This window comes from Miscanthus floridulus, chromosome 2, assembly GCF_019320115.1.
Source record: "Miscanthus floridulus cultivar M001 chromosome 2, ASM1932011v1, whole genome shotgun sequence".
In the NCBI taxonomy this organism is placed as follows: domain Eukaryota; kingdom Viridiplantae; phylum Streptophyta; class Magnoliopsida; order Poales; family Poaceae; genus Miscanthus; species Miscanthus floridulus.
The window spans coordinates 128327798-128342691 of record NC_089581.1 but is presented as its reverse complement, the minus strand read 5'-3'; positions in this window follow the sequence as shown (position 1 = coordinate 128342691).

The following is a 14894-nucleotide window of genomic DNA, read 5'->3' as shown; positions in this document are numbered from 1 at the left end:
ACTTCTTCTCCAATTAAAGTGATAAGATTCACAGAACTATTACCACAATTAATAACTACTTTCTGCAACCTTAGCCAATCCATACCCAAGATGACATCGATACCAGTGGAATTTATGACTACAAGATTTGCTTGAAATTCTACCCCCCTTATGCTGAGACTAGCAGCTAAGCATATCCACTCTGCTTTCATTACCCCACCAGGTGAGCTTACTAACATGTGTTTCTTCATAACACTTACTGGAATACCATGCTTCTTTATGAATGTATATGTTATGAAGGAATGCGAAGCACCAGAATCAAAAAGTACTGTAGCTGAGTTTGAGTTGACCAGAAACGTACCGATCACCACATCCGGTGCCTCCTGAGCTGTTTCAGCTGTAACATGGTTCACCTTTCCCCGAACATAGTTCTGCTATGAGTGAGCCGTCTTGTTGGGACATCTATTGGAGTAATGTCCCGGCTCTCCACAATTGAAGCATTTGTTATCATTAACTGCATTTGGCGCTTTTGGTGCGCCATTCCTCTACGAAGCATTAGGGGCATTATTCCTCACCGGTACATTGTTGGACTGCTGCTGGCGCTGAGCTGGTGCCTTATACTGCTACTGCTGCTGTGCACGCTGCTGCTGCTGGTTGCGGTTGGGACCTGTCTGACCTTGATAGCGCTGCTGGGGTTGAGTTTGTTGAGGGTTGGTACGGAAGCAAGAGTTTCTCCCAGATTGCTGTCCTTGAAATTTCCTCTTCTTGTCCTCCATCTGGCGGCGCTTGTTCTCAATCACTAAAGCTTTGTCCACCAGCTGCTGGAAGTTAGCAAAGGTATGAGACAATAGCTGGTACTGGAGACCATCATTCAAGCCCTCCATAAACAGCTCCTGCCTCTTTCCATCCTCGTCTACCTCAGTCGGTGCATACCGTGACAATTGTATAAACTTGTCACGATATTCAGCAACAGTCATGCTCCCCTGCTTGAGAGCCAAGAACTCCTTCTTCTTTAGCTTCATCAGTCCTGCAGGTACATGGTGAGTGCGAAAGGCACCGCGGAACTCAGCCCAAGTGATGGGATTAGCTTCGGTGCGGCCAAAGTGGAATGAGTCCCACCAATCCTGTGCAGCTCCCTGCAACTGTCCAGAAGCATACAAAACCTTCTCCCTATCATCACATTGGGCAATCTCCAGTTGCCTCTCAATGGCACGTAGCCAATCATCAGCTTGGAGTGGGTCGGCAGAGTGCTTGAATACAGGTGGGTGTCCTTTCAGGAACTCTCCCCTCTTATCTCTGACATGAGGGGGTGCATTCCCATTCCCTTGCCCCATGTTCTGCATGTTCTGGGCCATCTATTGAAGCAACTGGGTCTGCATCATCATTAGCTGCTCCATGGTGACTAGGGGTGGTGGCGGCGGTTCCTCGCCTCCCTGGTTGTTCCTCCTGGTGTTCACCATCTGTAGATGCATCATATAAGTCTCACATGTCCAAGCATATAACTCTTACAAGATACTGGTGCAACAAAAGTAGGTGTAGACAAGAGATATATGTAGGGTATGCAAGAAGATATTTGTTCTGAACTTTTCCAGCGAGTTGGATAACAGTTGTGCTGTAAAACGAGCATATCTCACTCTCTGTTTATCATATGATTGCGTAGCATACCTTTCTGGAAAGCTTATAAAATTCTCTACAACTTTTGTTTAGAACACTTTTTCAGATTCCGACGTTTACTTAGTCAAATACAGATGATAAACAGTACTATTCCAGAATTCTGACAGCACAGAAACCTCAACTTACAACAGCTGTATCTCACAATTTATAATAGCTATTGAGGTGATTCCAGAGCCAAAAGAAAGATGTTGAAGTCTACTTATCTCCATAAAAATTTCATGACCTTTGAGTATCTAGATTACGAGATATGAACTGATAAAGACAGACTGTTCCGAAAGATACAGAATGGACAGCATGATAAAACGAAACCCAACTATTTATTCATAATATCCTTAAACCTTAACCTTAACTAAATGACCGTGGGCATGCCCACAAGTCATCACAATCATATCAAAGATCCAAATCAAACATTATTCATAATGATAAACATCCAACCATGCAACTAACACTTGTCCAACCATTAAAAGAAAGAAACTAAATACTCTCTCGCGTAGCTACGCGTGCTTATTACATATTTTTAAGACTCTCCTATGGGTATGGGTCGATGTTGGTGCTGGTGCTGGGGTCTCCAGACTCTCCTCTAGTCCTCGGGGGTGACTGAGCGGGTACTCCTGAATCTTCCACATCTGGACCTCCTAGCTGCTGCTTCAGTGTAGCGTTCTCACGAGCCAGCTGCATGTAGGCCCTCCCCATGACATCGAGCTCATCCAGGGCCTGATCCAAGTCAGTGTGGGTCTCAGCCAAGCACAACAGGGTAGGCCTCAGCCTCAGGTTCGCCTCTCCAAGTGGTGCAGCGATGTTGCACGTAGACTGTCCGCTCCGACGGCGGGGAAGATAGCGGTCATCCTCCCAGGCGATGTCGTCGAAGTGACGGTCGCGGTTGACCATCAATGCCTATCAAGCTACATCCCTAATGATGGCCGCACGTGTGAGCCGTGCAGTGGTGGCGCGGTGGATGTAGCGCACCCAAGTCCCCTCTCGGATGTACACTTCTGTCTCCCAGAAGCCGGTGTAGTCGGGGTGGGTGCAATGCTCCGTCCTGTACTGAACAGTGCCTCCGGGGTGGTAGCGATGCACAAGTGCGAGAAGCCTAGGGTGGTAGTAGCCATCACCCTCCAAGTCGTAGTGTATCTCCGTAGTCCATCCCTGAGCCAACGGTGCATTGTGATCATCATCATTGTCATCATCCCCATCGTCTCCACCGTCTCCATCGTCTCCACCATCTCCACCGTCTCCACCATCATCACCTCCATCAGCATCAGAATCATCAGAACCATCTCCATCATCGGGGTCACCAGCTCCCTCCTGGCCACCTTGTTCCTGCACTTCCTCGGGATCTTCCTCAGACTCCTCTATCTCAATGGGTCCCTCGAACATGGGTCCCTCTTTTGTTTCTTCATCCATTGGATCCTCCAACAAGTCCTCCAGAGGTTCCCCCATGGGCACCTCCACAGGTGGTTCCTCTTCTTGGTTCCTTAGAGCCTCCACAAGATGTGCTGGGATACGCTTGCCCAAAGTGAACCTGGTCCTCCTAGTGGGCATCAGGATGGTCCTCTTGCGCGGGGTCTACTTGGTACGGGCCATCTACAAGAATGAAAAGGTTGAGTATTAGAACAAAATAATTTTTAGCAACAGATAAAGAACAGAATATAAGCAAAAATTTTATAGCAAAGTAAAAGTAGTAAAATAAAGATAATGAAATCCTAAAAACATCCATTTCTATCTAGGTTGTTCGTCCTACAGTCAGTTATAGCTCTGATACCAATTTGTCGCACCCAATTTTGCAAAGCAAAACCAAGTACTCATATATGTGCGCCCAGGATGTCCAAACACACACATATATCACAAATTGCAATAGTATCAAAGTAAAGTACTTATTACATTGCATATCTCATCATAAAGTTAATACAAAATTTGCTCGAAGGCAATATTATTACAATCACAGTGGAATAACTAGCCCAATTGCCACAGGGACTCCAACTGGTGAATGTCTCCCTAGTAGTCCTGGACATCCTCCGGAAACTCTTCATATCCATTATCTGTTACCCATCCGGGATTTTCATTGGATGTAAAGCAAGTGTAAGCTCACCATGCTTAGCAAGTATATCAAAGGGATCTATGAGGCTCAAAAAGGCTTGACACTGTTTGACTACGGTTTGCAATTTTAGTTGATCAAATTTTAGCAACCTGAATTACTACTTTAATGAACAGTCCCAATACCCAAGTGGTATTAAAGTATCATCAAGCTTTATCTCATACCCCATCCATCCATCATCCACAGTAACCACTAATCTCGAAGGATCTAGACCGCTCGTATCCGTGAGCATGGCTATTATAACAGGTTAATTATTTCTGCAGAAATTGTACATCTTTACCCACTGAGCCATGATTCCCAATGCTGAGGTTCGCGAGACCCACTACACCTCTTCCCAGGAAGTGTGGCAGAGTTTCACTATGAAACCCTTATCTAGTTGCACTAACAGGTCATAGCTACAAAGGAATGGCACATGTGGGCATCGCAGCACGGTGCACACCCTAACAGAAAAAGGAAAGATACCCTCTTACCCCTTACTGGAGCTACAGACGAGCTAGTACAATCTAGATAATAGGTTAAAGTCAGAGCCATGTGACACTCGGGGTTGTACGGTCCCTCCTGGGTTGCCGCTTCAGGATTAAGTCCTTATGGAGAGGCACTAGAGTACTCAACCCCATACTCTAGCCCCCTATCTGTTGCTAAAAAGTTCCATTTAATCACATTGCATATAGCCTTTAATTATGTTTAACAATTACTTCATGTTAAGCGCTGCAGCATCTATCCAAAATGCCTACCCAATATACCCAGGTATCAAGGATATGTGGTACAAGGAATTATCTAGGTAAAGTCCTTAAAGGCAATTCAAATTAAACACATGCATGAATGTAAGTGGTAGTAGTGCATCGGTAACAAGGGGCCTTTGGTACACTTGCCTTCCTCAAAGTCATCCTGGGAGTACTGTTGATCCTGCTGGGGGTCCTCAGTCACCTCAAATGGCTCACCCTCTAACCGTGATCCAATCATCAATCAAGCATCATTCCAATCATTACATGCATACAAGATAGACCTCCATTAGAACAGTACACCAAACAGTGAAAACATATGTTGAAAAGCTTACAGATCTATTCTACGCATTGCTACGAACACATGAGCGAAAGAATCACTCAAATCGGACTTAAAACGTGAAAGTTATGCATGAAATAAGATGTAATGGCAATTCTGTAAATATTTGAACTCAAATTTGAATTAAAACAATTAAAAATCTGAATTTAAATGTATTTTGGACTGGGCATACTATTTCTAGAAAACTCAGGGTCCTAAACGAATAAAATCAGGGCCGAAAAATAATTATTTTGAATTACACCGGACTGCGGGTTGATTCTAATAAAACAGGAGGGCTTTTCTGAAAACTGCACGCGGTTGACCGTGAGTTGACCCATGGCTACTGACTGTGCGACACATGGTAGGACGTGATTGGCTCGATGCACCACGAGGCGGTGGACGCGCTGACGCAGGCACGGTGCGTCGGGTCCACGAGTTCACGGTGGACCGGCCACTTAACCCCGAAGGGGTACGCAATCTCGACTGTTCAATCAACATCCGGCGGCGCAGGGGTGATGGCAGGGCAGTGGCTCACCGAGGAAGAGGAAGATGCCGGTGGCGCCATGGCCGGTGCGAACTGGAGCTTGTGCCACGACGTCCTAGTGCGCTAAACGACGAACAGATGGCATGGGAAGGCAGAGAAACTCACCGCGAGTCCGACGGTGGTGGTCGCGGTGTCTGGAAGGGCTCCGAAGCGAGTCGTCGACAGCGGCCGCGAACTGGAGAGAGAGAGAGAGAGGGTGCGGTTGAGGTTGAATCCGATGAAAACTTGACCAAAACCGCGAAGTGGAGGTACCTACAGCTTCGGTGGGTCGCGGTGGAACTCCTGGGCACGTCGGCGTCGAGTTTTGCGCTCGAGAGGAGGGGTTAGCCGGCGGCGGTAGCTCACGGCTGCGAGCAGGGGATGGAGAAGGGCAGAGGGGGGGCTCAGCCTTTATAGGTGGGCGGCTGCGGCGTACAAGGAAGAGGAGCATGGTGGATTCAGCGCTTTCCATACACGGGCACCGGTGACCTTCCATACGGGCATGGCGGCTTGCCGAACGGGCTGCGCCATTGACGGGCAGAGAAAGGAAAGGGGCGTTGGGGAAGAAAGGAAGGGAAGATGATGGGCGCATGCGGCTGACAGGCGGGACCGGCTATGCAGCGGGAGAGAGAAGGGAGGGAACGGCGGCGTGGGCGTTGCGGGCCGCGGTGCCGAGGTGGGCTGCGCTGGTGGGCTGTGCCGCCGAACAGGCTGGTGTGGGAAAAGAAAGGCCGCACGCGGAACAGGCCGAAATGGAGAGAAGGGAAGGGAAAGTTGGCTGGGCCACCAGCAACGAGCCGACGCCAAGCAAGACAGGCCAGGAAGGGGGAGGAAGAAGGCCAGGCTGGTTCTGGAGTTGGGCCAGTAGGTGAATTCTTTCCAAATCCAATCTTTTTCCAATTCTATTTTCTCCATTTCCATTTTTAAGCCAAATTCAAATAATTTTTGAATTCAATTTCAAATCATCTAGCCCTACACTCAATCAAAAACCATATGATTCGGCATGAATGCAACAAACAAGTTTCTAAACTTATAGTTTATTTTATTTATACAATATTTATTATTTGGCCTAAGTTAGAAATACCTAGAAAATGTATTAAAAGGGCAAGAATTTAATTGCTAATTTGTAGTAGAATTTTGGGTGTTACAATTGAGGAGTACGAGGAGATTCTTGTACTGGAAGGGGCCCCGAAGCCATCAGTTGCTAACTTTGTTGACACCCCACCTACCCAAGGTAAGCCCCGGTGCATAACCCTTATTTTGAATGATCACTGGATATCTATAGATGTGATATGCATTTATGTTACATGCATTTTATGGAAACTACATGCATAAATATACCTACCTATGAGTCCTACTAGCATAGGTAAGTAGCTGCTATGCTTAGGATTTTCGGTTGTGCGAGTAACCTATCGTTACTCATAGTAGGTGATTATTATGATCACTCATGATAAAATGGTGGAAGGAAAATGGAGACCGGATAGGGATATGGTTTGGGTATTGGTGGGTGTAAGAGGTTGTGTCCTGCGGCCAACGGGGCATAGCTTGGTTACACTGTTTCCCTGTCTGTGTCGGTTAAGGACCGGCCGTTGCATTGGGTTCTAGACAAGTCACAGACTTATTATTCCAAACACATACTTGTGTATGGGCGTAGGGAAGGCTTGTTGCTCTCTTGTCGTGGATTCTGGCTCTTTCTGGACCGACTGATTGGAGGCGGGGATGGTGGAGGTCTAAGCACCGCACTAAGTCTAGAACTCAGGAGCAGGGGCTTAGAGTCCAAGTTTGAATGGGGACCTAGACCCCATGATAGGAGAGTGGTGGGTTAGTCCTACTTATGCCTAGGGTACAAGCGGGGCATGTGTTTTAAGGTACCCTACTGGGCACATTGATTCACGAATCGTCGAGCGATCCGGTACGGCTTGTCTACAGTCAGCACCGTAGTAAGAACTAGAAGATGAAAGGTAGTGAAATAGAACTGTTTTGCTCAACTCTTGCTTGAAAGTAGAACATGTGCTTACATAGAATGGTTAGATAATGAACTAATCATGACTGCTAATAATAAACACACATAAGGATTCACTATTAGTATTGCTTTTCGCAAAAATAAAGCCCAACAAACCATAAAGCTTAACATATCCCTTGGAGTCAGGAAATTATTCCCACTAGTCGGATAAGTCTTGCAAGTATATTGTGTACTCAGGGTTTATTTACCCCTGTTGAAAGTGCAGCTTGAGGAGTAGCCGTTGTGTGAAGGATTCTTCTGGTGGGCATAGATGGATCCTTGTATATTCTCGATAGATGTTTCTTTTAATTCCACTATTTAATTTCTGCACTCTGAATTTGGTATTGTAATAATGTATTTCTAAGAACTCTAGTTGTATGAAAGTTACTAAGTATCGTAAACTCGTTCTCATTATTGGATCCTGAAGGAAAAATATGGATTATTCGAGTTCTCCCCTGGGGTTTGCTCGACGGAATCCGTCCGATGTACCTTGCTTTCGAGGTGCTTAGTGTCTGGTGGAAGACGAGCACCTCCAAAAGTATGTTATTTCGGACGGTTCTGCCACAAGTTATGTTAGGAAGATTAGATAAAAAAAAAGCTCTGTTTGAATCCCCGAAATTGGATTGCATCGAAGAAGCTAAGTTGTGAGATGCAACAGATGCGCTGGAGGCCACCATTGCTAGGATTCCCAAATCCAGTTGGTCTGTTGGGTGGGAGGTTGAAGACAAGAGAAAATATTGTTGGGCCACCTACTAGGCTGGCCCACCAAAACCAAGGGTTATCCTTATCTAGCATTTTCTCCCACTCGTACACACCGCCGCCCCTGAGACTTTCTTCTAGATGGCTTTGGGTGCCGAATTCTAGGGTTTTGACCGCTCTGACTAAGGGTTTCCCGACGAGCAAGGAAGAGATTCGGAGATTTGGAGCAGGTGCCCCAAATATCGCCTCGGCGGAGGTAAAGCTTGTTGATTCCTATTTCTTTGCTGAAGTTACGGGTATGGGTCGTGGTGGATGGAGAGGTAGAGCTAGGGGTTACAGGAAGGATGACTGGAATAGAAATCAACACCAGAGACGTTTCGAGGGTAGAGAGGGTGGATTCAGGGGCTATGGAAGAGGTGCTAAGTACTACGATGAAGACAGGGCTAGGGGCTGAGGTTACAAGCGCAGGATGGATGAGACTAATGAGCGCCGCCTGAATGAAGATGATTTACGTCATAGGCTTCTGAGAGATCAGGAAGAGAGAGGTGGTGGATGGACAGTAGTCCCTCGGAGGAGAGGTGTTTCCACTATGGTGAGAAGGGACATTACACGTCAAATGCTAATATTATTTCCTATAAATTTGGCCAAACTTGAGATAGTTTGACCGACACGGATCCATAATTACGATAGATTAGTTTTTTATGAGTGCTAATATGTTGATCAGTGCATGATTTGTGTGCCTCATAGCTTGGTAGTAGTGGTAATTAACATATTTTATTTTTAATTAGTAGATAATGTTATTACATACATATTAGTGTGTAATTACTTTTTATTATTTTAAATAAAATTATAATTAGTCAACTATTCTGGTTATTTCCATTCGGAGGCTCGTCCTCGGTGCTCGCATGCAGCTAACAATAGCAACGCTTATCCACGGCCCTACAATGACCCGCTCATCTCCTACCTCACACTCATCCCCTACCTTCACCCACATCTGCTAGCCTTGCTGACCACCCACCTCCATCGCTCCTTCCCTGCTCTCCCCTAATCCCAGTTGGAGGAAGAAAGCGACACTTTACTCACCCTCGGCACTCGCTCAGCAGCGCCCCTGATCTTCCAATATACTCCCCACCCTCTCAAGTATATATTATATAGACTAGGTAAATACCTAGTGCTTGCAACAGGGAAAAATGTCTCAATAATGTAAGTATGAACGTTGTTGTACTCATACCCAAGAATCACCTAGAGACAGCTGAAATGTCAATACTAATACAAGTAAGCCACAATTTCAGTGAACAAAAAACTTTTTAGTACCGATGCTCAAATATTAGGGCACGAAAGGTACGGGCGTGTCTACATAATCAGAGTAATTAAAGACACTTTTTTCTAAAAAATGACTAATCATAAGTGTTGGTGCAGAAAGTGACCAGCACATAAATATTTGTAGTTTTGTTGTACGTTGTGATCGGAGGTGGTCAAGCACTTAATGACACAGGGTTTATACTAGTTCAGACAATGTGCCCTACATCCAGTTTGAGTTAGTCGGTGACTTTATTCCTGAGCCCAGGTGCTCGAAGTTTGCTATGGGGTTACAAATGAAAGGGAGAAAGATGGGGGGTACAAGAGGTTTGGTCGGACTCTGATCTGAAGGGCCGAGAGTGACGGGAGCTCTACTATGTGCTAAGTGTTCGAGCGTGTGCTCTGTATAACTTTAGAGTGTCTAAAGTTACAGAGGGTGAATCAATGTAAGTGAACTGATCGATCTCCCTATTGGGAGAGAGCACATCCCCTTTTATAGATGAAGGGGATGGCCTTACAAGTGAGAGGGAGAGAGTGTACGTATGCTAAGTCTTGTTGCCCACGCCGTCAGGTACAAGATGTTTGTAGGCACCCATAACACTGTTAATGGCAGATGCACGTGGGAGGTTGCATCATCTTCTTCTGATATGGCAGACGTCGGTCCTTACCGAGCAGGCATCCCCGGTCGGTTGGTCCCAGTCGGCTTTGTTTGCACCAGTCAGAGAGGAGCTATAAGCAGGGGTTCGGTGCATTTTCGATCAGAGAAGTGGGTCAGAGTCGGAAGTGGAGTTTTGGCTAGGCCTTTTGGTCTGAAAGGCCATCTAGAGGCGGGCTGGAGTCAGAAGTGAGCGCTGTTCTTCTTTCGGTCGGAGAGGCGGGCTAGAGTCAGAAGCGGACGTCGTTCCTCCTCGGTCAGGCCTTCCGATTGGAGGTTTGGATCACCCTTCCGGTCTATCGTTTAGGTTTTTTGGGCTACCCTAGGAGTTGCATGTTGTCTGCAACGTCGCCTGTTGGGCCGATCCTTTGTTGGGAAGCCGGTCCATGAGGGACCCTAGGTTTATGAACCTGATAGGAGCCCCAAGCCCTAGGGTGATTTGGGTAGAATCGTCTAGGGGATTTTTGTCTTGATGGTGGGTGTGCATGAGCGCACCCGCGGGTGTAGCCCCCGAGCCCCCAGGCGATTCGGGTAGAATCGTCTGGGGGGTTCGTGTTGCCAGCGAAGGAAGTTTTGTTAGTGGGTGCGCGTGAGCACACCAGTGGGTGTAGCCCCTGAGCCCCCAAGCGATTTGGGCTGGATCACCTGGGGTTTTTTTGGTAGTGAGCGTGTGTGCGTGCATTTTAGTCGAGATGGAGTCATCAACCAAGGTGTCGTGCGCAGCTGAGGTGGTTGTTTTAGGGATCGGGCGAGACAAGCTCACGGATCCTGGTGTTGGGTGCATGCGTCAGGTGTAGTCAAGGCAGTTGAGGTGTCTTGAGCCCCTGAGCCCTGATGGGCTCAATAGGGGTCGGTTGAGTTTTGTGCGTTACCCCATTCGCGGTTTCTTACAACTAGAGGGGCTGAGCTAACGTCGCTTGCCTCGATGGCTCGGGCTTGAGTGACGCACTCGGTGAGCTCACTAACAGGTATGTTCGAGTGAAGTCTAGGTCCTTCATTCGTGATGGGGTTGACATAGACCTCATGTGGCACTCCACTGCTGCTTAACCTACAACCCGGTAGATGCCTGGGTCATTCCGGAGACTGACCTAGGTGGCCCACTGGCCTTCCCTCGATGGAGATTCTATGGGTTTGGCTAGGTTAGGATCAAACAAGAAGGTTGAGATGACCCTATCTGCTTTAGGGTAGACTGGGCGAGGGCCACTCAGGGCTCATCTTTGTTTTCTCCCCTGGCTCTGTGTGACGCGAGGTAGCCTCGAGCCCTTCGTGGGCCAGCCTTCGAACCCTGGTTGGTCGTTGCTGATGTTGGATGAGGCAACTGCCGCTTCGTGATGCAACATGGAGCGTTATGATGCATTTGACTGCATATGCAATTCTTTGGATGTATGGAATGAATGCATGTTAATAAAGAAAGAGTGGGGTCGGTAATGTTACCTTTATGACTTGAGTGATGGGGTTAGAGGAGCTCCAATCGGAAATGTACGACCGGGATCCACACTCGTTGTTCATTTGCTCCTAGTGTAAAGTCCCTTTGCTCCCTACCTGTCTCTCTGCGTTTGCTTGAGCCATCTAATTAGACTCAGGAAGCCCTTTGGTCTCTCCTAGAGGAGATCCCGTTGTTTGGGTCTTTCCAAGTCCTGCTTGGAAAGGCGGAGAGCCGCCTACGTGTAGTGGCGCCTTGTTTCTTGCGCTCGACGTGCAGTAGTGGTGGGCCATACCCAGACCATGTCCCATCTGACCAGGCATTGTTCCATCGAGCATGGTGCATTGCATCCCATCATATCCCATCCGCATTGAATAGGGGAAGGGAGAGGGTTTTCACCCCCGTCATTTCGCCTTTCCCCGATCGTCACGTCTTTCCCAACTGTTGTGCACCTTTCTTTAAGTAGGAGAAGGGAGAGGGCTTTCACCCCGTTCCTTCACCTATTCCTCATCTGCCATCTCTTCTCTTTCTTCCTTTTCGTGAAAGAGCATCTGAGTGCCACGACGGTTCCTAGGAGAGGAAAAAGGGGAGAGCGAGGGAGAGGAGAAAACTCACATATCAATTTGTGAACCTAGAGCGAAATGTCGAGCTAGAGGTCATCCACCGTGAGGGAGTTGGTGCTGGATGCCTTCGCCGAGAAGGGGTTTCTGCTGCCGAACGAGGTGGCGCACTGGAGGGCTCCTAAGAGGGAGGATTTCCTGCAACCTTATGTCAGCGAGGTTGTTTCCTTCCTCGCCTTCCATGAGTGTGGGTAATGATACTATCGGGGACCTAATACCAGGGTACCCCAGAAGGTGGAACCAATAACCACCGAACGTTAAAAACTTCTGGACGCATAAGGGCATCGTTACGTCCCTTGTTTGAACGATAGGAGTTTGGTTCCGCCTCGCCCGATGCATTTTGAGATAGCTCTACCTTGCCCAAGGGCTCAGGGCTAGTCTCCATCTCGCCCGACACCTTTGGGGCAGGCTTGGCCTCACCCGAGGGCCGAGGGATAGACTCCGCCTCAGCCGACGCCTTTGAGGATAGCTCTGCCTCACCCAAGGGCTCAGGGCTAATCTCTGTCTCGCCCGACGCCTTTTGGGCGGGTTCGGTCTCACCCGAGGGCTGAGGGATAGATTCCACCTCACCTGACCCCGGAGGGGTAGGGTCGGTCTCGCCCAAGAGATAGGGATTGGTCTCTGTTTCGCCCGACGGCAAGGAACGAGCCTTGCCCTGCTCAATATCTAATACTGGTTTCATCTTGCCTAACAACTTCTCCCCATTCCCTCAAGATGATGGGTACAGGGCAAGACAAGACGTTCGGGTCAACCATGGCTCCAAGGACCATACCCTGCGCCCTGGTAGGAAAAGTACTGCCAGGGAACGATAGGATAGGTGCTTTAGACCCTTTCAGGCGCCGCAGAGCCCGAAAGGTATTACAAGTGCATACTCCTCGCCCTGTAGAGTTGTAGGCGCTGCCTTCAGCCCTGGGACATGGAACCCGATGAAGATATATGACAACCACTACGCTCCAGAAAAGGATTTGCTATCTCCACAAACGACAGATATTCCATCACCATGCTATGGACCCAAGGGAGCGGCGCCCGCTTCTCGACCCCTCAGGTCCACCAAGTCGGAAGACCTCGACCACGGCGTTACTCCGGACCCCGACCCTGCGTCCCTCCGACAAAGACTCATAGGAACCAGAAGGCGTGCGGAGCAAGGCTGGGGAGGCTCATAAGTCAAACCACCATGCTGCAACCCATACCCTGTGCGGGGCAGCATTCTGTAACCAACCTGACATTCTATAGAGGCATCGATAGTATTGTAGGCGCTTATCTTCCTTCGCACTCATCAGGATAAAGGACAAGGCCGAGCAGACATGAGCCACAAGACATAGAGTACGCTTCCTAAAACCCTCACCCTTGTAAAGCCAGCCCCCTCATCTATAAAAGGGGAGGCGCTTCCTCCATCAAAGGGACGGATCTTTTGACTAAACAACACACACACACACAGTCAAGCTGCTACAAAGCTCTTGGTCTCCTTTCAACCCTCCCATCAGAGACTTGGGACCAGTCCCTCTCTCGATCGTTTGTACCCCCTACTACGAACCGTTCACGGTGCTAATAACACGAACAACAACAAACTGGAAGTAGGGACATTCGGCCCGAACTAGTATAAATCTTGTGTCCTTTAGCGCACCATCCGAGCCTAATGCGCATTACTATAAATTTACTTGCCGGTGCTTGTACGAAACACCGACAGTTGGCGTGCCAGGTAGGGGAGCTTGCGCATTCCAAATCAGGCCTCGGATGGCCACCCATGCAATCAGCTGGGCCCCGGGTGCACACGTGCGTTTCGGTGACCTAGATTTCATCATCACACTCGGAGGAGAGCTGGCGCTGACTCACACAGCTGCCCCGTCTCTCCCTTCCATCGACCTCAGCTGTCTTAGGCTTGAGGGCCTGCTGGGCAACTCCCTTGGACCCCAGTCATTAAGGGAGGCCTCGCACAACGTCACTCTGTGTCCGGAAGGTCCCATACGGAGCGCCCCGATAGTGTTTTCGTTCGGTCTCCACAACGCTGCGGCGACCGCTGGCCACCTTCTGGCACTACATGTGGTTCAGTCACCCACGGACATCGAGTTTGTGGGGGCGATTGAGCATGATACGAAGACCCTCTATGGGCTCCTCAACGAGGAGCCAGGATCGTTCTCCAGCTCGAATTCCAGTAGGGGGAGCCACCACCCTTCCTGGGAATGCTTCATGACACAGACCCCCGAGGGTCATGTCAAAAGTGTCTCCAAGGAAGAGGTCACCCCTACAAACAACCTTGACGGTAGATTCGGGGAAGAGACGACAGCCCCATCTCGCCTAAGGATGGAGCAGCTAAGGGCCCATCAGCAAGAGATCGATGAGGCCGGGCAAGGGCTCGTCCGGGAGTATGCGAACATCAATCGCAAGATTGAACGCCACAAAGACAGGGGGCGCGCGCACGCCACGGCCCGCACCATACACCAAAGGATCCTCACCAATGATGGGACCCTTCCTCACTTTGCCTGAGCCAGCCAGAACATTGCCGTAGCAACCGCCTTGCTGCATGGCCTTCCGGAGGCCGCGACGTCCGAGGATTGCCGCGCCCACCAAGAAATTCACACGTTGCTCGAGCGTGCGTTGGCGCAGCAGGCGGAAAGTTTGTTGTCCCGATGACGCGAACCCGACACCAGCCAGCGCATGCCCTCAATGCGTCCCACCAAGGATGCGTCCGTCCACCAAACACCACCAGGCAGCAGGTAGCCCTCTGCCGTCCCAGTGCATCAATGCCTTGGCCATGGCCGCGACATACGCAGCATCATCGACGCTCAAAGACGCACCCACGATGACGATGGAGAAGCAGCACGCCGTGGCTACCATCCCCGACGTGGCGGACGTTACGACAGCAATGAGGACCAAAGCCCAAGCC